This window comes from Dysidea avara, chromosome 12 (assembly GCF_963678975.1).
Source record: "Dysidea avara chromosome 12, odDysAvar1.4, whole genome shotgun sequence".
Lineage (NCBI taxonomy): Eukaryota > Metazoa > Porifera > Demospongiae > Dictyoceratida > Dysideidae > Dysidea > Dysidea avara.
The window spans coordinates 13,671,589-13,689,620 of NC_089283.1; the positions used below are offsets into that span (position 1 = coordinate 13,671,589).

Genomic DNA, 18,032 nt, shown 5'->3' on the forward strand with positions numbered 1-18,032 from the left:
ATGACCGAATTGTATATAAAGCTATGCTATTTCTCGGTTTCCATGGTAACACATTCACCTTCTAGTCTTCATTATGACCCTCTGTTATGAAAATAGTCCCTTGCCATGGGAAAACTATCATTAGACAAGCAATAAATAGCTTAAACCAAAATTTAATTAAGTGCGTGGGCGGTACTAAATAATATTAGTTTTGTCCAGTAAATGATGATAACTTTAGAACAGATTAAGCTATGGATACCAAACAAGTGTCATATTGTTCCTTATAGTGAGCGAGCAATCATTTGATACCAAATATAAATAGTTTGGATAATGTACAGCTGAAATAGAAGCACAAATCCTACTTTTTGCTAAAAATGGCAAAAAGGTCATGCAAAAGGTCACTTTCCCCTTATGGGATTTTCTGGGACTTTTGATATGTTATAGAGCACATTTTTCTGTGCTAGAAACTGTTGAAACCATTTGTGTTGCAATTAGTTAAAGGTTGACCCCTTTTTTTTCATAAAATGACTGGACTATATCAACATCTTCATTATCAATACAGTCTTCATGTATCCATCTTGTACAGCAACACATTAGCCACTCCCTCCCTGTGCCTGCATCATCAGCAAAGTGACCAAAACACATGCAGCACCTGTCAACATCAATCTCATCATCAGCATTGTTTCTTGCTCTCTTGGCAACTGATTGTATTTGACTACTAGGTTTTCGTTTTGAGGTACCTCTGCCAGTATTGTCTTCTGCTGTATTGGGGGAATGGTGATCACTTGCAGCATCATTAGATACTTGTTCTGAAATAAGTGTGGAACCGTCTGTTAATGCATTCTGGGTTACACTGCCTGCTTCATCGTCAACATGTGTATTCCTCCTCCTCTGCTTTCTCTGTCGTGGCTGCTTAGTTTGTTTTTCAAGGTGCTTTGCTTCCCTCAGTGCTGCTTGCTGTGCCTTCTCTTCTTTCTTACGCTTCAATTGCTCTTCCTTCAATTGTTTTTTCATTAATCGCTCTTGCTTTCGTTGTTCCTTTTCTTCAGCTTTTCTCTTTTTCTCATTCTCTTTCTCTTGCAAGGCTTTCAAACACTCTGCACTTGTTAGTACACGTGCTTTTCCTGTATTCATGGTTTTAGGTCGAGATGTTTTAGCTACAGGCACATTGAGTAGCTCCATCAAAGGTGATCGTTGTGCTCCATTGGCTGTCAATATAGCTGCTGACTCTACAGGATGGTTTCTTTGTAGCTGATGTTGCTACAGGTGACTTGTTTCTAGCTGATCTCTCTACAGGATGGTTTCTTTGTAGCTGAACTCTCTACAGGGTGGCTTTTTTTCTAGCTGAACTCTCTCTAGGGTGATCACTTCACAGCTGAACCCTCTACAAGGTGGCTTCTTCTGTCTGATCTCTCTACAGTGTGATTTGTTTGTAGCTGAACTCTCTACAAGGTGACGTTTTCTAGCTGAGCTCTCTCTTATTTCTAGCTGATCTCTCTACAGAGTAACTTGTTAGTAAAGCTGAAGTCTTTACATGGTGGATTTTGGTTGTTAAACTCTCTGCATGAAGACTTGTTTGTAGCAGAACTTCTACAGAGTGAATTGAACTCTCTACAGGGTGCATGACTTGTTTATAGCTGAACTCTCTTCAGTGTGACTTGTAATGTCTGAATCACTACAGCAATATATTTGTAGTTGAACTCTCTATAGGGTGACTTGCTTGTTGCTGAACTGTCTATAAGATTAACTGTTTGCAGCTGAACTCCCTACAGAATAACTTGTAAGGCCACTCCAAGTCATACCTTAGTTTCTGGTCACTCCCAAGCCTACAAATGGATGCGGGCGGGCGGATGATCAGGACTTCAGGACTATAGATTCTACTGTGACAATATACTGTATGGTATTATTATTTGCTCAATTTAGCAAATTCATGTTGATTTTGTTTTTAGTCAAACTTAACCAACAACATAAGTAGTTGACTAGTTGTGCTTCGGCAAAAAATGCACTAGGAAAGTTGTTGATGGATCATGGCTAGCTATACACTGATGTATAGCATTTAAGTATATTTATTTATTTATTTAGAATATACTATAGGAAATGTTTTGCTCATGTAGCTACTTATGCAATCCAAGTGAAATAAATGTCTCATTAGCTATGTCAGGAAAGTATTACTATGACTTATAGCTAAGTTGTTCAAATGATCATGATCCAAAATGAAATTTAACTTCTATTTTCACATCAGAAATTCTTCATTCAAATGTGAAGTCTTAGCCCACTAGCTATGCGTTTCCAGCCTTCTATTCAGTAAACCTTGAGGAAAGTAACTGTCAAAGTTTTGAGTCATTGAGTGCTCCAGACTAGTGTTCTTTAGTGATCATCTGGGAATGTTTAAACTATAAGGGTTTCTACTTGCCAATCTAATTTTAGTTATGGAAAAGTTTAAGTTTAATTAAGCTCACCGAATGTTGCCGGCTTTCCATACCCCTGTAGTGTTCAGTGATAAGGAATTTGAAGTTACTAGACTAATCATTAGAGGACTACATTTGAATTATAAAGTTAAAGCTATGGCCCATCTGCATGGGCTAGTAGTTAATACTACTGAAATTACTTTGGTTACAGAAGCATTAGTAACAGTTATAATCTGAACAGCTGTGATTCCTGAGCACACCAGCAGGGCTGACTGCTCAGTAAACAATAATAATAATAATAATAAAAGCTATATAATCAAGGACAAAACTAGCTATAGTTAGAAACATTTTATTAGTGTGGCATATAAAAAATTATACCTAATATTAGAGTTAAGAGTAGTGTGACTGCTCTATTGGAATTCCTGACTGCTCTATTAGAGTATCTCGATCTTTTGCAGTAAAAAATAAGTGTCTTGCTGGGTCACATGCACTTAAGCACCTGTAATATTAATAATAGTCCTCATAAACTAGGGTTCCAGGTTTACCATGCGGGCGGGTGACCATAAACTAAGGTTTGACTTGGTGTGGCCTAATATAATAGAATTCTATAATGGAGTAAATAAATTAGCTGAATGCTCTATTAGGGTGACTGTTCCATTAGAGTATCTCGATCTCGCATTTGCTACACAGAGTTGGCTTTCGAATCATAACTCAGTGGTTTGTAATCCGATTCTTCTGTACTACTGCAAGGACTTTCTGTGAAGATTATTCCAGCTATACACCGATTTTCAGCTCATTGCTCTAAGCGGTTTACCTAGTAGGCGGAAAAACTAATACTTTTTATTCATAAAAATCGATCCCATAATTGTGACACAGGTTGGGTTTTGTGTCATATCTCCATGGTCTTTATCTCGATTCCTTTCAAACCACCAAAAGGCACCCCTACGATGGTTACTCCATCTACATAGCAATTTTAGGGCCCGCAACGTGAAATTTTGACCTCTGAGAATCAACTACCAAACCACCCACAAATGCTAGGCTAGGTACCACTTATTAGAAAATGCCAGATTGGCATTATTTTTCATTAATGTCTTGTCGTATAAATCGGTGAATATATTTACAAATTACGAGAGTTTTTGCTATATCTTCAAGGAAATGTCTCTTCAAGCTACAATATGCACTCTCAACCTTTCTTACTAACTGTACTCTAAACTAAAATCATCAGTGGCTGCATTATCTGGAGCAATTTCCAGCCGCAACATCGCAAAAACAAAATTTTGGACTCGAAAAAGTTTCAATGCCACTGGAGCACACAGCAGCGATGCCAAAGTAACCCTCCCAAGTCAAACTGGTGTGGCATGGGTCCAACTACTATCACACCAAATATCATTGAATTCCAAAATTGTTTGCCATCTGGCTGAGCTCAACGGTCTTGCAGAAATTTACTTAAAACGCAAAAATTACCACACCCTTTACGGGAAAATTTTAAGTAACCAGCGCCATCATACTTACGGAGTAACTTTAAGTTATGTGTTCCGTCTTCATTACGGGGAAACTTTAAGTAATCATCTCCGTCATCTTTACGGGAGAAACTTGATGATTTATGGAGAACAACAAGATATGGGCACTCTCAAAGGTCCGGCTGCGGCCTAGCTTGACAGTCTTGTACTGCCAAGCAATTTTTGTCCTTTAATAATAATAATAATAAAATAATAATTTTAAGTCACTGTGTCACGTGATCTTAGTTATCTGTAGTGATGTGTCTGCCTTCCACTGTCACGCAATCCCGGCGTCCCATGAATTCACTGGTACAGTACTGTATTTATTACCTGGGCTGCTACATAAGCTTTTGCTTTTCAAATCAATTGTGGTACCACCGCGCACACCCTCTATGATCACTCCCTGCCTTAGCCAGTATCACGTGATTTTAGCGGCCCTTTATCATTTAATTTTGATCACGTGACTTTTGGCGGTTCAACCACATTGACTGTAAGTGTGCTGTTATGAGGCTGCAGATCTTCTATACTATGACTGCATGCAGTCCTGAAGGAAGGCCTCTTTGCAGCAGTTGCTCAGAATTATTACAACGTAACCCCAAAAGAACTGGACATTCACTGGTGAGTCTTATACCTCATGAATCTTCATACAAAATTAAATAATACTGTGTTGTGTGCAGGTGCCTGTAGAAGCAAGTCCCAGCACCAGACTGCCCATCACCAACACTGTTAGTTCTCAGAGCTCCCATCACAGTAATGATTCTTTGGATGGTGCCGAGGCCAGTAAAGTTTTAACTTTAGTTGAATCTTTTTTGCTTCTCTCCTTTTATCCGTATCAGAAGTCCATCATTGATGCTGTAGTGGATATGAAGAGCACAATTGTTATCCAATCTACCGGAAATGTGAAAAATCTTTGCTTTCAATTCCCATGTCTGGTCCTGGATGCCAACTTTGTCAGGCTAGCTCCTATAATTATAAATGAAGGGAAAACATTTGGGATTGGATCTCAGGATTTGATCTCAGACTGGAACCATTGTGCCACCATGCTAGCTACTGACTTCATGGATTTGTCAATATATAGCAATGTGGTAATCTGTGCCAACCCTAACCATAACTTTAGTATCACCTGTTTAGCAAAATGATGATTTTAAACTGTCAGTATGAAGGTAATTTTTTTCTGAGCTCAAGGCAAGCGTGGATTGAAGTGAATAGCTGAGCCAACCCTAACCAAAATTTATACCAGTGTGTTTGATAATACTGAAGTCTGTTGATAAATATTAGTGGTAACATATGAAGAATTAAATAAACAGGCTGATTAAGTTGGTTGGAAGAATAGTCTCTATGCTTATTAATGCACTATCAGCAGGGTCAATAAAACATTTGCAAGTGTTAATATACCCTAGTAAAACATTGTAGGTACATAGCTACTATGGGCAGCACTAGTTAGGTACTATAAATGATGACAGTTTGGAGCAATTTAATTTTGGTGAATCAGCATGCAAAGCAGGTTGGCGGATAAAAGTTTGGCAAACTTACTGTATATGGCCAGTACTGAACAGTATAAAAATAACTAATAGGCAAATAAAAGTTTGGCAAATTTCCTTTGTCAAATTTGCTTAAGCCATGCTAAACGTTCGTTATTGATGGTAGTAACAAACCTAACAGTATCTTCAGAACAGCCAATAAATACTTCGGATAGATTGATACAAAATTTTTTAAAACAGATTTTGTGATGACAGGCAGCCTTCAGTCAGAACGGCTAATGATACAAGCTAACTGTTAGATGCTGACTGATGCCTTTTGGCTTACTGTAGTGTATACAATGCACACACACATCATGCAATTCACCCACTTTCATTTGTCCTCCTTTGTGCCCAATGTTTTACAGTGCAAGGTGCTGATTCTGTAGCTCTAGTCACACAGTAGCATTTATGGCTTCCCAGTGATTTGTCCATTTCTCCATAATGATTAGATTGAATACAGAAGGGCTTTTGTACTAATTGTTGTTTAAATGATGTGTAATGGGGATATAGCTGTAATGATAATAATATGGCTAACAAACATTTACATATTGATAGGAGGGACACACATTCAGACAATAATGTCTGTGTTAGCTATGCCAAATGAGCTATGTACAGAATTACCAGCACACTGATTCTTATCTAAACACACCATACAAGTACAAGAAATACAATTACATTTGTAACTTATTTGCAACACAATTATCGCTGTAATTAGAGTTTTGTATGTAACACGTGCTGATAAACAAGTTATTAAATTCTGTTATAACAAAAACAGGTAGAAAGAAAAATATTAATAAGCTTTGGGTTCATGGGAAAAGGTCAGGAAACAAGGGAGATTGCCAGCACCTGTGGACCCCTAATGATGTTCTTTGTGCATGTGCAACATTATAATACTGTTAATATATATATATATTAGTTAATGGCTTAATGATTAATCTTATTATGCTATTGGTAGACCAGAGGATGCTAAAAAGAGCAAGCTAAAAGGAAATGATCACAAAGCAAGAGAAGCCAAGAGATACTGCAGCTATTTATGGTCCAGCAACACTTTTTGAATGATGAAGATGACTTAAAGCAGGCAAGAAAAAGAAGGGCGCCAGTCCTAGCAATGAACCCAAGATAGGAGGAAAAGTAAAGGCAAAATATGACTGAGAGTGGTTTACAGGAGAACTGATTGCCTACAATAAAGACATTGATCAGTGGACAATTTACTTTAAAGATGATAATTATACCGATTATGTGAGTTTTCCAGACAAAGATGTTAAAATAGAATAAGACAAGCTTTAAGCAGGACATTTTTATTATGTAATTGTGATATTGACATAAAATTACAATTTCATGCCTACATGTACTGAGACATATTGACAATATAAACCCCCATGTAGCAAAACCTGAGGTTCATGGCTAGGAGGGGATATACACAGTTGCATGTATATGTGATCTATATTCTGATTTTGAGCCAGGCTTTAGTAATACAAGTGTAGTAGCTGGCATCCAAAGAATGTTTCAAATCTTGCATTGGTATTGCTCTTGGGCACCCTTAAATTTTAACAATACAACCTCCACCTTCCTTTAATGGACCATATCCACAATTAGAGGTGTACCGATAATCAGATTGGCCATCAATATGGGAATTTTAGCCCATATCGGTAATTGGTAACAGTGCTACAAGAATCAATATTGCTAGCAATATTCGCACCCTTGACAGTGGGATTACATTGATTTTTTACTTAATCAGTGGCACTTTTAGTGTCACTGCTCCTTGTTTATTGAGGCTGTGCTGAACAAAGCTAGAAGCCACAGTTGATTTTTTGCCTTGCTGAAGTGCTTATCCATTGTTTAAAATGAAATAGTAAAAGCCAGTACTTTAGAGATTATGAAAAGCCACAGGAGAACTAAGGAGGGCAGAATCTGTATTCTCTACCAGCCATTAAAATTTGAAGTAATGCAAAGTACTCCATTTAAGCCTTGATGGGAACATGCATAAAATATTTGTGGTGCTTCTGGGTTGAACAATGGAAGCCACACCACAAACATAGACCATAGATTGCATTTAGCATAAAAGAGCTATAGTAGATCATAAATGGGTATAGTATTATTATCTACGGCTGGCTACATTTGTTGAAAACTGTGCCTTGCAAATATCAGATCGACCATTGGTTATCGGTTTCTTTAGGTGACATCAGAAAATGGCAAAAACCCATATCGCTACACAATGACATCATAATTGACAAAATAGCCACGTTAGTGGAGACTTCACTACGTTTTCAACTGTAGTAGCCAAAAGGAATTTCACTTGTGGCTTTTACAGCATGGAACCATTAGATAAGGTAGCATGATCAAGTGATGTGACTAAGCAAAAACCAGACCGCAGTTGTGATGTGGATACAAATTTGTCTTGTAAGTAGATGTATATGCCTCACCTTCCCACTTGCTGCAGTGCATGCATTATCACCACATCTCCTAATACCCCTCTGTACAAGTTCCCCACTATTGCCACCATTTTAATGTTGTGATATCATTGTGGATAAGGTTCATACCCTCAGCCCATACTTGTGGTATTCGGGCATTACACTGATAGGTGCATTTAAGGGTATACAGGACTGAGAGATACCTTGCTACAACTAATTGGTTTCTCGTGGTTTGAATTGGCCATTATGATCATCAAATGTACAACTACATTAATGTTATTCCCATAATGCCTATCCCCTAACCCAGTATGGGCAGGGAGAGGAATGAGTGGGGATTCACAAATCGAGGCAGAAAATTCCCCACTGTTTCCCCTCCCAACTTCGAGGTAGTTCCAAAGAACCAACATGAAGCCATTGCCATTACGTTAAGCAAGAAAACTAATGCCAAAGGCCATTTAAATAGTAAATCCCCATATAGCTAATGCCCTCTGGTGTACTGTGGGTACCAGGGGTGGATTTAGGGGGTGGGGGGTTAAGGTGGCTGTAGCCCCCCCTTCCTTTCTTAGTATTTAGCCAATAAAACCCTATATCTTCTGTGTGTATCAAAAACAGACTTATTTCAGGAACTATATGCATCACTACCAACACAAATAATGATGTCTATGTAACTATATACCTATTGTTCAACTCTGTTCCAGTAGGATATAGCTTCCTTTTTCTCTAGAGTTCCCTAAAAAACAAGTTTCAATTGTAGGTTGCATCTCCAGTTACAAAAGTTGTAATTGTGGGTTTTGTTGTATTCAGATGATTAGCAGTGTGGCTATAAGAGGTGATTAGTGTGGTTTTCATATTTAAAACGAATTATATGATTCAAAAAGTGTTAGTTGGTTTAATTGGTTAGATTTATCAGCTTCAGTATATAGCTACCAACTCAGCCATTTAGCAAACTGTAGTCTTTGGTAATTTGCAGTCTCATAAGGCAGCTATAGCATATCAAGACACACGGTAGTGTGTCGTGCGGCCCAAGAAGCTGGCGCGCCACACCCGTGAGTATATTGACAGGAAGAACGAAAACGTCATTTTCACACATTTGTATCTCGGTGATCACTTATCTGATTGGAACCAAATTTGCTACACAGTTGCCCGCCAGCCAAGGGAGTCTACATTCCAAATTTGAAGGAAATCGCTCCAGCCATTTCCGAGATACGAGCTGCCAAAGTTTCGTTTTTTTTTCTTCGTTTTTTTCTTCGTCTTTTCGCACACTTGCAAAAATTGCTATAACAAGCAAACGCGTACTCCGATCGCCTTGAAAGTTGGCACACAGAAAGGGAGTCCAAAGGCGAATCCTAGCATCAAATTTGGTACAAATCCGATGAATGGTTCAGGAGTTATGACCGATTATTCGCGTAAAACAAGATAGATTTGTTGTCACGCCTACAGGGTAAACCGCTTCATGGAATGAGTTGAAAATTGCTATGTAGATGGAGTAACCATCGTAGGAGTGCCTTTTGGTGGTTTGAAAGGAATCGAGATAAAGACCACGGAGATATGACACAAAATACAACCTGTGTCACAATTACGCGATCGATTTTTATGAATAAAAAAGTATTAGTTTTCACGCCTACTAGGCAAACCGCTTAGAGCAATGAGCTGAAAATCGGTGTATAGCTGGAATAATCTTCATTGAAAGTCCTTGCAGTAGTACAGAAGAATCGGAGTACAAACCACTGAGTTATGATTCGAAAGCCAACTCCGTGTAGCAAATGCGAGATCGAGATACTCTAATAGAACAGTCACCCTAATAGAGCATTCGGCTAATTTATTTATTCCATTATAGAATTTTATTACATCACAAGTTATTCTGTAGGGAGTTCAGCTGCAAACAGTTAATCTTATAGACAGTTCAGCAAGAAGACAGTCACCATGTGGAGAGTTATGCAAATATATCACTATAGAGATTCAGAACATTACAAGTCACACTGAAGAAAGTTCAGCTATAAACAAGTCATTCACTGTGTAGAGAATTCAGCTACAATTAAGTCACTCTCTAGAGAATTCAGTTACACAGAATTCAGCTACACACAAGTCACTGTGGAGAGAGTTCAGCTACAAACAAATTACCCTTTAGAGTGATCAGCTACAAACAAAACACTTTGCAGGGTGTTCAGCTGCAACAAATCAACCTTTAGAGCGATCAGCAATGAACAAATCTACCTGTAGAGAGATAAGCTAGAAACAAATCACCCTGTAGAGAATTCAGCTACAAAAAATCACCCTGTAGAGACATCAGCTAGAAACTAGACACAATGTAAGGAGTTCAGCTACAAGCAATCACCCTGTAGAGTGTTCAGCTACAAAAAATCACCCTGTAGAGACATCAGCTACAAACTACACACAATGTAAGGAGTTCAGCTACAAATAAATCACCCTGTAGAGAGTTCAGCTAAAACAAATCAACCTGCAGAGAGATCAGCTACAAACAAATCACCTTTTAGATAGTTCAGCTACAAACAAATTACCTTGTAGAGAGATCGGCTACAAACAAATCAACCTGCAGAGAGATCAGCTACACACAATTCAACTTGTATAGAGATCAGCTACAAACAAATCACCCTGTAGAGAGATCAGCTACAAACTAGACACAATGTAAGGAGTTCAGCTACAAGCAAATCACCCTGTAGAGAGTTCAGCTACAAACAAACCAACCTGTAGAGCGATCAGCTAGAAACAAATCACCCTGAAGAGAGGTCAGCTACAAAAAATCACCCTGTAGAGATATCAGCTAGAAACAAATCACCCTGAAGAGAGGTCAGTTACAAAAAATCACCTTGTAGAGAGATCAACTACAAACAAAACACTTTGCAGAGAGCTCAGCTACAAACAAATCAACCTGTAGAGAGATCATCTAGAAACAAATCAACCTGCAGAGTGATCAGCTACAAACAAATCAGCTTGTAGAGAGATCAGTTACACACAAATCAACCTGTAGAGAGATTAGCTAGAAACAAATCACCCTGTAGAGAGTTCAGCTAAAACAAATCAATCTGCAGAGAGATCAGCTACATACAAATCACCATATAGATAGCTCAGCTACAAACAAATTACCTTGTAGAGAGATCGACTACAAACAAATCACCCTGCAGAGAGATCAGCTACACACAAATCAACTTGTATAGAGATCAGCTACAAACAAATCACCCTGTAGAGAGATCAGCTACAAACTAGACACAAAGTAAGGAGTTCAGCTACAAGCAAATTACCCTGTAGAGAGTTCATCTACAAACAAATCAACCTGTAGAGCAATCAGCTAGAAAAAAATCACCCTGAAGAGAGGTCAGCTACAAAAATCACCCTGTAGAGAGATCAGCTAGAAACAAATCACCCTGTAGAGAGTTCAGCTACAAGCAGAACACCCTGTAGAGAGTTCAGCAACAAAGAAACCACCATGTAGAGAGTTCAGCTGCAAACAAATCACCTTATAGAGAGTTCAGCTACAAACAAATTACCTTGTAGAGAGATCGGCTACAAATTAATCAACCTGCAGAGAGATCAGCTACACTCAAATCAACTTGTAGAGAGATTAGCTACAAACAAATCACCCTGTAGAGAGATCAGCTAGAAACTAGACACAATGTAAGGAGTTCAGCTACAAGCAAATCACCCTTTAGTGAGTTCAGCTACAAAACAATCAACCTGCAGTGAGATCACCTACAAAAAAGTACCTTGTACAGAGTTCAGCTACAAACAAATTACCTTGTAGAGAGATCGGCTACAAACAAATCAACCTGTAGAAAGATCGGCCACACACAAATCACCCTGTAGAGAGATCAGCTAGAAACTAGACACAATGTAAGGGGTTCAGCTACAAGTAAATCACCCTGTAGAGAGTTCAGCTAAAACAAATCAACCTGCAGAGAGATCAGCTACAAATAAATCACCTTATAGACAGTTCAGTTACAAACAAATTACCTTGTAGAGAGATCGGCTACAAATTAATCAACCTGCAGAGAGATCAGCTACACACAAATCAACTTGTAGAGAGATCAGCTACAAACAAATCACCCTGTAGAGAGATCAGCTAGAAACTAGATACAATGCAAGGAGTTCAGCTACAAGCAAAATCACCCTTTAGTGAGTTCAGCTGCAAACAAATCAACCTGCAGTGAGATCACCCACAAAAACGCACTTGTACAGAGTTCAGTTACAAACAAATTACCCTGTAGAGAGATCAGGTAGAAGAATTCACCTTGTAGAGAGTTCAGCAACAAAGAAACCACCATGTAGAGATTTCAGCTGCAAACAAATCACCCAGTAGAAAGATCAGCTAGAAGAAGTTACCTTGTAGAGAGTTCAGTTACAAAGAAACCATCATATAGAGAGTTCAGCTACAAAGAAATTACCCCATAGAGAGTTCAGCTAGAAGAAGTCACCTTGTAAAGAGTTCAGCTACAAAGAAACCATCATGTACAGAGTTCAGCTACAAAGAAACCACCATGTAGAGTGTTTAGCTGCAAAAAATCACCTGTAGAGAGTTCAGCTAGAAACAAATCACCCTGTAGAGAGATCAGCTAGAAGAGGTCACCTTGTAGAGAGTTCAGCTACAAAGAAACCACCACATAAAGAGTTCAGCTGCAAATAAATCACTTGTAGAGAGTTCAGCTACAAGTAAATCCCCCTGTAGAGGGATCAGCTAGAAGAAGTCACCTTGTAGAGAGTTCAGCTACAAAGAAACCATCATGCAGAGAGTTCAGTTACAAACAAATCACCCTGTAGAGAGATCAGCTAGAAGAAGTTACCTTGTAGATAGTTCAGCTACAACAATTCACCCTGTAGAAAGATCAGCTAGAAGAAGTCACCTTGTAGAGTGTTCAGTTACAAAGAAACCATTATGTAGAGAGTTCAGCTGCAAACAAATCACTCTGTAGAGAGTTCAGCTACAAAGAAACCGCCATGTAGAGAGTTCAGCCTCAAACAAACCACCTTGTAGAGAATTCAACTACAACAAATCACCCTGTAGAGAAGAAGTTATCTTGTAGAGAGTTCAGCTACAAAGAAACCATCATGTAGGGAGTTCAGCTACAAAGAAACCACCATGTAGAGAGTTTAGCTGCAAACAAATCACCTGCAGAGAGTTCAGCTAGAAACAAATCACCCCGTAGAGAGATCAGCTGGACAAAGTCACCTTGTAGAGAGTTCAGCTACAAAGGAACCATCATGTAGAGAGTTCAGCTGCAAACAAATCACCCTGTAGAGAGTTCAGCTACAAAAAAATCACCCTGTAGAGAGTTCAGCTAGACGAAGTCACCTTATGGAGAGTTCAGCTACAAAGAAACCATCATGTAGAGAGTTCTGCTATAAACAAACCACCATGTAGAGAGTTTAGCTGCAAACAAATCACCTGTAGAGAGTTCAGCTAGAAACAAATCACCCTGTAGAGAGACCAGCTAGAAGAGGTCACCTTGTAGAGAGTTCAGCTACAAAGAAACCATCCTGTATATAGTTCAGCTACAGTTCAAGTCACCCAGTAGAGAGATCAACTGCAAAAAAATATCCTGTGGGGAATAATGGGCATGTAATAAACATATGTATATAATTTGTATAATTACTAATAAAATCAAAAACAATTGAAGCATTAAAAATCTTCTTTAAGTTCTTTTCTTCTTCCTGTGGTAAAGAAAAAAACACATGGGTTAAAAAAGCCCCAAAGCCAGCCATAGGCCGGCTTTGCAGTATACAAATACAAAAAGAAGTGATATCTAATCAAAAACAGCCAAGCTGTAAAAAATGGTGCGGCCCCCAAAAAGGCCATGGTGAAAAAAGATGTGAAATCCAAGGTGGCGGCCAAGAAATGGCTGTGATGGTAGGTTAATGGTTACATTTTAATAACGACAATTCAGGTGAATTTTGTGCCGCTTGGTCTTGGCACCAAATTCACCTGAATTGTCGTTATTAAAATGTAACCATTAACCTACCATCACAGCCATTTCTTGGCCGCCACCTTGGATTTCACATCTTTTTTCACCATGGCCTTTTTGGGGGCCGCACCTTTTTTTACAGCTTGGCTGTTTTTGATTAGATTAACTTTGCTTTGAATGTAATATAAAATCTGTATCAGTTACCTTCTGATGTGACCCCATGCTGTGGGTTATGGTGCTGGCATTTGTAGCTAGCCTATAGTTCAGTCTTCATAACCTGGCAGATCTAATAAGTTGACCATCACAACAATAAATTCAGATAGCCCATAAATGCAAATATAGTTGCACTTTGCTAAGGATTGCCAGTGGACTAGCTAATAGCTACTAGTACCCTTCACTGCGCTCCGTTTTTCAGTACACTTCATTGGTGTTATGGCTAACAAAGTGTCATTAGGCTAAGGAGTATGCATGCATACTAATAATTGTGATCTTCAACATCACTACTACTTAGCTATGCATGTTTCTGCTTCACAGATTTAGCTGATTAGAGCATGGCTAAGAGGAGCTGATGCATTATGGCATATAGCTAGCTACGTATATCTAAAAGCTTGGTAGCTACAAATGAAAAGGCATGCATGATAGCTATACTCAATGCATATTGCAATCAGTCTTGATTTAATGGAAAAGTAAAATTTGAATCATATAATAATAAACTGAAATTCCATTATTTTCCAACTGAAAAACTGCTAAAATACTCTCAGATTCACCTTTAGAGGGCTTAATTTTCAAAAATTTCCTGGGTGGCATGCCCCCAGACCCCCTAGGTTGGTTTGCACACTAATTTAGTCACTATTCCAAATAGCTAATTTTACCATGGATACTACATGAATCTTACAACTAGGGCCTTGTGAGAAAGCTTGGTATCTTCTGATGTCTGGCTAGTTACCTATGTCCTGTCCAGCTTAGCCCCCCTTTCAAAAAATCCACCCCTGGGTACTAAGTGATACAACTTATAGGTGTATAATTAGCTACTAGCTTACCACAACTGGATGTCAGGAATTAGTATGATACCAACTCTCAGCTATTCCGGATGACGCGCAGGCGCCATGCTACAGCTGACTATTCGCCATTTTGTCCTACATGTCTGCACTAAGGTTAACGGATCACGTGATCTTTTGAAAAGTACTTAAAAGTTCCCCGTATAAGGTATGGAGTTGCTTACTTAAAATTTCCCCGTAATATAAGTGGCGTTGCTTACTTAAAGTTATCCCGTAATAGATATGGAGTACCTTACTTAAAGTTTCCCCGTATATATCAAGGAATTCATTACGTTTTTAAGTAAATAAATGTAGGACCGAGCTCGACGGCTGTCAAAAATTCGTCAAAAATGCCGATTTTATTCACTTACAGGAACTTTTGCTAGCCAGATGTGCTAGTTTACTTCTCAAAAGCTTGCTAGACCGATAACCAGTACACTATGAAAAAAGAGGAATATAAGATGGTATATCTAATGGCTTAAACTATACAAATAATCTCAGTATAGTCTTGCATTATACTAACTATCTTATACTTTAGTATCAACTCCATCTTATATTATGGGAAACAGATTATACTTTAGTTTAATACACATTATTTGTATGGCTTTGTTTACTTAACTAAATGTGATAACTTTTTAGAATCACCATCAGATCTCATTATTGTCTCATTTTTAGCTTCACCATCTCATGTGACTTAAGATTTTTTTTACTGTACCAAACAAAGTCATGATGATTTATAAGTAGTTACACTTCTGTTAATCACAATAGCTAGCTAATTAGCTTCAGTTTGTTGTGATAATTTCATACGCACACATTTTCATATAGCAAAGCATATAATACCAGAAAAAATAATTATTCAATCTAAGAGTCATACAAATCTAGATTTTCTTGCACAGTTAGCACACCTGCAAAAGTTCGTAGTAATGCCTGTTTAAAATTGAAGGGGTCAGCCGTGTGCGCATGCGTATTAGATGCAATTAAGTCGCCATCTTTGTCGCTATTGTTGTACAGCAGTTGTAAATGTGAGTGATATGACGGTGTATCTCGCGGAAAGAGTGTGCGCGATCGGCGCCATCGTCCAATGAGCCACGATGATAGTTATGGACCACAATTGTACATCCCTGCTGGCTCAAGTGTAGTGGTGAAGTGGCGCGGCCAAGTGGACAATTCCTTCGATGGCAGCAATCAAAAACAGCTCTAGATGAGTAAGTATTAGACTAAACTGATAGCTTGTACGATAGGTTTAGCCGTATTAAATTGTTTATTGTGTATTGTATGACAATGGCCTGCAAATGCCGGATTCAACTTTGGTGTTGCTGTGTACGTATTACATGTTTTATATCCTGTTATCTCAGCTTATGGCGGATGACGAATGGACACAGTTCATCAGCCATCAATGGTAAGAGTATGCATGGTCCGCTGTTATGATTTTGTATATTATATAACTCTTCAGAGGTACAGTTTCTTGTCAGACCTCTTAGTTCTACAGGATGTCAGTGTACAACATCTGCAGTGTTAGTTTCCTTCAATGGCAGCTGCTTCCTTTAAAGAATCTGGTAGCGACTATATGTGGACAGTTGTTCTTTTTTCATGGAGTTGTTCAACGTCATCTTCTAATTACTTACAGCTGTAAGTGCATTAAGCCTGATTGTGCTTTTATTCATTTTCTTTTCAATAGGGTAGGAATTATAGACTTTGTCTCAGTTCTAGGAGATTCTTCTTATTGCTAACATCTGTAAGTAAGTACACTGAGAGTGTCCAGTATGCAATTTATATTTACCCATTTAGGTTTGTGGAGACTGGTCTCATTTCTTCTGGGAACCGGTCTCATTTCTTCATGTTTTTCACTACTTTTTATCAACAGCTGACGGCTGCTACCTTGTCTGGCACTGTAAATGAGTTGAGTGCTTTCAAGAACCTGTTCCGTCTTGTTTGTCCTTATTTCACTGACCATGCTCGTATTGCAAACAAAAGTAAGTTCACTGAGAGTATGCAAATTATATTATATTTAGTCTTGTTTCAGTTGTACTTAGTGATTACAAGATTCTTGGACTTGGTTATCAGTATGTCAGATGCTTCTTGTGAGCTTACGTAACACATTAGCCCAACAAGTCACATACTAAGTGGCTGTTTTATGTCTGGTTATACTCACTGATAACACCTGTAAGTACACCAAATAATCCAGAATATGAATTATGTTTGCCTCCATTTAGGGTTGTGATACCTGGTCTTATCAGACTTGTCTTAGTTGTACATGGATTGTCAGTCTCAGACTCGGTTTCAGTTTTAAAAGATTGTTACAAACTGTAAGTACAATGATTGTTCAGTATACGCATTATATTTACCATCTTTAATAGAGTTGTGGGACCTAGCCGCCATTCTACGTGGTAATACTAGGTTTCCAGGCAAGGTCTCGGTTTTATGAGATTCATATTGTTACAAACTGTAAGTCCAATGATTGTCCAGAATACACATTATATTTACCATCTTTGTATTAGAGCTGTGGGACAGTTCTACCAGACGACTAACAGATTGTCACAGAGTTCTACATAGTGATGATAAGACAGGTAATTTGTAATGGAACTTGTGAATTGTATTTACTGTCTTACCTGCTGCAGTTGGATAAAGACTGATAAATGACGAAATTGATTTGATACTGTCATGGCCAAGGAGACATTGATTTACTAGCTGTACCTATTGTGGTTTTAACATATTTACAGAATTAAATTCATTACAAATATAATTATAGAAAATATTTAATTAAGGTTATGGAAAGTAAAAAAGTACAGTAGTATAGTAGCCAATATATGGTTGAAATAGGTTTAGTATAGTCTGATAATACACCGCACTATACTAGTGATTTAATCTCTAAAATATGACTGTCTTAAATGTATTCAATAAGCTTGTTATAGTAAAGTCCTAATCTATTAATATATGCTGTACTATTCCATTCCAGTACTAACATAATAAGACTGTTATAGACCTTATTATTCTGGGCTTTTTTCACAGTGGTAGCTTTCATTCATAGGGTTGGTCTGGCAGCTCTTCTCAAAATCCGCCAAATGCCAATATCGACGAATTTTGCCAATATCGAGCAATTTACACCACGTTAAAGAAATCTTGCACACCAAATGTGATGCTTTGCCTCTCTAAAGTCATGCGACATTCTTATTTCCATCGTTTACCATCCCTGTGGAATGCCATACTAATTCTGGACCTAAACATGTCAGTTTGTTGGCTGAAATCTAAACTGAAATCATATC

At 38.2% G+C, this 18,032-nt stretch overlaps 2 long non-coding RNA genes across 6 annotated transcripts; both read left to right on the forward strand.

Moving 5' to 3' along the window:
- The first annotated feature begins 15,728 nt into the window (after positions 1–15,728).
- LOC136240939 (uncharacterized) lies at positions 15,729–16,927 on the forward strand. 5 transcript variants are annotated; one of them, XR_010694044.1, is made up of 6 exons: positions 15,729–15,974; positions 16,125–16,168; positions 16,223–16,398; positions 16,448–16,504; positions 16,558–16,742; positions 16,793–16,927. It is a non-coding gene; the product is annotated as an uncharacterized lncRNA (long non-coding RNA). The 5 variants fall into 5 exon arrangements; XR_010694045.1 differs by having other exon boundaries at positions 15,729–16,168; positions 16,448–16,508; XR_010694043.1 differs by having other exon boundaries at positions 15,729–16,168.
- Positions 16,928–16,945: 18 nt separating this feature from the next.
- Positions 16,946–17,522, forward strand: LOC136240938 (uncharacterized). Its single transcript, XR_010694042.1, has 4 exons — positions 16,946–17,075; positions 17,127–17,214; positions 17,268–17,336; positions 17,388–17,522. It is a non-coding gene; the product is annotated as an uncharacterized lncRNA (long non-coding RNA).
- The last annotated feature ends 510 nt before the right edge of the window (positions 17,523–18,032 follow it).